Below are 5,799 nucleotides of genomic sequence, written 5' to 3' on the forward strand. Positions count from 1 at the left end.
AGGCCAATATCCCTGATGAACATAGATGCTAAAGTCCTTAACAAATATTAGCAGATTGGTCCAGCAACATATTAAAAAGATCATATACCATGACCAAGTGGGATTTATTCCAGGGATGCAAGGCTGGTACAATATTCTCAAATCAATAAATATGATACATCACATAAACAGATTGAAAGACAAAAATCACATGATCATATCAATAGATGCAGAAAAAGCATTCAGCAAAATCCAACACCCTTTTTTTTGATAAAACTCTCAGCAAAGGGAGACTAGAGAGATCATACATCATCATAGTAAAGGCCATATATGACAAACCTATAGCCAATATCATACTCAAAGGGCAAAAACTAAAACCATTTCTCCTAAAAACAGGAATAAGACAGGGTTGTCCACTTTTATCACTTTTATTCAACATAGTACTAGAGGTCCTAGCCATAGTGATTAGACAAGAAGAAAAAATAAAAGGATCCAAATTGGAAAGGAGGTTGTAAAACTGTTATTATTCACAGATGACATGATAGTGTACATAGAAAACCCTAAAGCTCCACCAAAAAACCACTTGATTTAATAAATGAATTCAGCAGTGTAGCAGGATACAAAATTAACACCCAGAATTCGTTGGCATTTTTATACACCAATAAGGAACCCTCAGAAAGAGAAACTTTGAAAAAAAAATCCCATTTACCATTGCAATAAAAAATTAGGATACTTAGGAATAAATTTAGCCAAGGAGGTAGCTGTACTCGGAAAACTATAGAATGTTGAAAACAGAGGTAGAAGAAGATATAAACAAGCGGAAGAATATACTGTGTTCATGGATTGGTAGAATAACAGCATTAAAAATGTCCATATTTCCCAAAGCAATCTATAGACTCAAAGCAGTTTTTATTAAAATACCAACAACATATTTTACAGACCTAGAACAAACTCTAAAAATTTATATGGAACAAAAAAAGACCCCACAAAGCTGCAGCAATCCTGAGAAAGAAAGATAAAGTGGAGGGATCACAAGACCAGATATAAAGCTATATTACAAAGCCACTGTAATCAAAACAGCCTTAGTATACTGGCACAAGAACAAGCATATAGATCAGAGGAACAGAATAGACAACTAAGAAATTGACCCAAGCCAATATGCTCAATTAATCTTTGATAAAGGATGCAAGAGCATACAGTGGAGTAAAACCAGTCTCTTCAATTAATTATGTTGGGAAATTGGACAGTTACACCTAAAAAAAATGAAACTAGACCACCAACTTATGCCATACACAAGAATAAAATGGATAAAAGACTTAAATGTAAGTCAAGAAACCATAAAAATCCTTGAAGAAAACATAGGCAGCAAATTATTAGACATCTCACATAGCAAAATTTTCACTGATACAATGCCTCGGATTAGAGAAACAAAGGAAAAAATAAACAAATGGGACTATATAAAAATAAAAAGCTTCTGCACAGCTAAAGAAATTAGCATCAAAATGAAAAGGTAACCCACTGTATGGGAGAACATGTTTGCCAATGGTATATCTGATAAGGGCTTAATATTCAAAATACATAAAGTACTCATACAACTCAACAAAAGGAAGACAAGCAACTCAAACGAAAAATGGGAAGAAGTTCCTAAACAGACACTTCTCCAATGAGGACATACAAATGGGCAAGAGACATATGAAAAAATGGTCGTCACTAATCATCAGAGGCATACAAGTTAAAACGACAATGGGGTTCCATCTCACATCTGCCAGAATGGCTACCATCAATAATTCAACAAACAACAAGTGCTGGGGAGTATATGGAGAAAAAGGAACCCTAGTAACTGCTGCTGGAGGCTAAGAACAGTAGTTAGCATAATAAATGTGAGAAGTTCCTTAGAAGGCTGATGGACATCTTCAGCAGGGCTGAAAATCTGCATATTATTACCTGCTGTCAAACAGCTGAGGGCAATTCCCCTAACCTGATAATCCTTTACTGTTTACCAAACCTACCTTTGATATGTGTGTCTGCTTTGCTGAAGGGCAAAATGTGTGAATAAAAAGCCGTGGGTCCGGACATTTGGGGAGCCACTCCACTAGAGAGCAGGTTTCTGCCTGGTTCCCTATGCCTTCCAAATTTATATTTCTTGTCTGGTCTCTATCCATTTATGAGTCAGCCCCTTCTCCAGATTCCTGAACCCTTGCTGCAGAAAGACTGCGGTGGGAAGATAGACTGGTACAGCCTATACTGTACCAGACTGGTACATATGGAAAACAGTGTGGTGTTTCCTCAAAAAAAATTAAAAATGGAACTGCTATTTGACCCAGTGATCCCACTTCTAGGAATATGTCCTAAGAAGCCTGATACACCAATCAGAAAGAACATATGCATCTTTATTTCATAGCAGTGTTATTTACACAGCCCAAGTGCCCATCAGTAGATGAATGCATGAAAAACTGTGGTACATTTATACTATGGAATACTATGAAGCTGTAAAAACAAAGGCTTTCTTACCCTTTGAGACAGCATGGAGAGACCTGGAGAGTATTATATTAAGTGAAATAAGTCAGTTCAGATACAGATAATTATCACATGATCTCACCTATATGTGGAATCTGATGAAAAAAGTAAACTGATAAAATAGATTCAGAGTCATGGAAGCATGCAACAGACTGAGGATCCTCAGAGGGAGGGGAGAGGGGGGGAAAGAGATACACCAAAGAATTTATATCCATATATGCATAATTCATGCACACAGACAATAGTGGGATGAAGGCCTGGAGAGTGGATGGGAGTTGGGGGGGGGGTCAATGGGGAAAAAAGGGGACATCTGTAATACTTGCAACAATAAAGATTAATTTTTTTAAAAAGAAGAAATAGAGGGGGAAAATATATAGAAACATAAAGCAATTGTGACAGAATATTAATATACTAGAGGCCTGTTGCACGAAGAGATTCGTGCAATAGGCCTTCCTTTCCCCTAGCTGCTGGCACTGGTTTGCCTCCGGCACCCGGGCCCAGGCCTTCACTCTGGCCGAGTTCTGGCCAGAGCCGGCCCCGGAAATGTCAGGCTTCGCTGCTCTGCTGGCCCCAGAGCCGTGAGGCCTCTATGCTCCACCAGGGACCGGAAACGTCAGGCCTCGCTGCTCCGTTGGCCCTGGGCCGTCAGGCTTTGCTCCACTGCTTGGAGCCTACATATGCAAATTAACTGCCATCTTTGTTGGCGGTTAATTTGCATATCGTGCTGATTAGCCAATGGGAGGCATAGCAAAGGTATGGTCAATTACCATGTTTGTCTATTATTAGATAATATAGAGTATGTGGCTGTTCATTGTATTTTTTTCTTTTCTGGAGGTTTAAATTTTTAGAAAATAAATAGCTGAGGGAAAACAGGGTAATTTGGTGTTTTGAACGAGGTAACTAGGAAAACAGGTGCCAGTGAGTGGGAGAGTGGAAAGAAACTATCTGATTTTAGACACATGGAGCTTGAGGCACCATATAGATCAGCGGTTCTCAACCTGTGGGTCGTGACCCCTTTGGAGGTTGAATGACCCTTTCACAGAGGTCGCCTAAGACCATCGGAAAACACATATATAATTACGTCTCCCATTGGCTAATCAGTGAGATATGCAAATTAACCGCCAACAAAGATGGCGGTTAATTTGCATATGTAGGCGCGAAGCAGCAGAGCAAAGACTGAAGGCGGCTCCGGCCGGAGCAGCGAAGGCTTGAAGGCGGCGGTTCTGGCAGCGAAGGCCTGGGTCTTGGGTGCTGGAGGAAAACCGGAGCCAGTAGCCAGGGGAAGGGAAGGCCTATTGCACGAATCTTTTCATGCAACAGGTCTCTAGTATTATAATAATTGAGGGAGGACTTTATAGAAGGAAGAAGACAGAGGCAACAAACATTGAGGGAGGGTGAAGACTGAAAAAAGGCAGATGGATTTGATGACTAGGAGGTCATTTGTGGCCTTTGGTAAGCAGTTTTAATATAGTGGTTGAATAGAAGATAGGCTGTAAGGAAGTAATGGGTGGTAAAAAAAAAAATGAAGGTTTTAAGTATAAATGATTCTTTTTCAAAAATACCCTGAGTTTACATTGTAGTATAGAAGGATGATTATTAGGATTAGGGCACAGAACTTATTTGTGGAGCAAGTGTAAGAGGCTAATATGGGGGACACACAAAAGAACAGCTTAAAGATGTTTAAGAGCCTTAAAAGGAGACAGTGTGATCACCAGCACTACATATATGGGAGTTAAGTGTTGGTAAGGAGGTGGGACATTTATTTTTGCATAAGCCAAGGGCGAGAAGAAGGCTGAACATCAATTTTGAGGTGGAGAGAAAGTTCACCTTGGATAATTGCTTGTTTCTTTTCAGTAACAAAAGATTACTTGCTAAGAGTGAGAAATGCTGGAGTTAAAGGTAGAAAATAAAAAAGATTAAAAGCAGCTATAAGAAATATTAAGAAATCAACAGAGGATGAATAAGAGGCTTTTACAGCAGTGGTGAGGGCCCCTTTTACTTCCTAACAATATTAGAGCATGCGTCCATATGCTTGCTAATCATGCTTTGAAGCTCAGGCATTGCATCAAAGATGAAAGACTTTGGAGGTAATTTGGAACTGGAGAGAAGAAAGACGGATACATGAAAGGGAGTAGAATAATTTAGAGCAAAGGTAAACAACTGACGGGGATGCTGGCTGGGTAGAAGACAGATGAAGCAATGATTGGGATTAAGGCCTCTTCCCTTTGGAGATAGAAGCATCTGAAGCGTTTGCCTTGGTTTCTCTGCATAGGAGTGGGAGCTGGCATCCACTCCTGTGGCTTCAGCTTTTATCCAAAGCTGACTTGCAAATTTCCACTTTTGTTTTGGCCTCTCACCGAGCTATAGACCTGAATTTCTGTAACTGCGTGCTGCACATCACCTGAGTTTCTTGTATACGTTTCGTAAGCAGCATGCCCCAACTTGAGCACATTGCTTTTACACTGCCTTGTTCTCCCTGACTTCCCATATATACAGAGGCCTCCACCATGCTCTCAATTTCCCAGCTTTGGAACTTTAGTCACTTACATTACATGCCTTCTGCCCCTAATTATTCACAAATGGTTTGATCTGTTACCCTTATCCATTCCCTCCTCCCCCTGTCACTAACAAAGCCCTTGTGACTATTCACATGGATAGTTGGAATTACCTGCTCACTGGTCTCAGCACTTCAGCCTTTCCCTCCATTTTGGCACTGGATGGCATGGTCTCCCTAAAGTAGTCAGAGCACTGTCTAGCAATCTTTAATAACCTCTAATGAGTTAGAGATACTTTTTATATTGCTACTAGAGGCCTGGTGCACAAAAATTTGTGCACTCAAGGGGGGGTGTCCCTCAGCCCGGCCTGTGCCCTCTCGCAGTTTGGCACCCCTTGGGGGATGACCACCTGCTGGCTTAGGCCCGCTCCCCAGGAGATCGGGCCTAAGATGGCAGTCAGACATCCCTCTGGCAGCCCGGGAGCCCTCGGGGGATGTCAACTTGCCAGCAGGGAGCAGGCCTATCTGCAGTCGGACATCCTCAGTGCTGCTGAGGAGGCGGGAGAGGCTCCCGCTACCACCACTGTGCTGGCAGCTGTCAGCCTGGCTTGTGGCTGAGCAGAGCTCCCTCTGTGGGAGCACACTGAACACCAGGGGGCAGCTCCTGCATTGAGCGTCTGCCCCTTGGTGGTCAGTGTGTGTCATAGTGATCAGTTATTCCCAGTCGTTCTGCTGTTAGGGTCAATTTGCATATTACCCGTTTATTATCTACACTAATAAAAGAGAAACATGGTAATTAGCTTACGACC

Source organism: Myotis brandtii, unplaced genomic scaffold, assembly GCF_000412655.1.
Source record: "Myotis brandtii unplaced genomic scaffold, ASM41265v1 scaffold49, whole genome shotgun sequence".
In the NCBI taxonomy this organism is placed as follows: domain Eukaryota; kingdom Metazoa; phylum Chordata; class Mammalia; order Chiroptera; family Vespertilionidae; genus Myotis; species Myotis brandtii.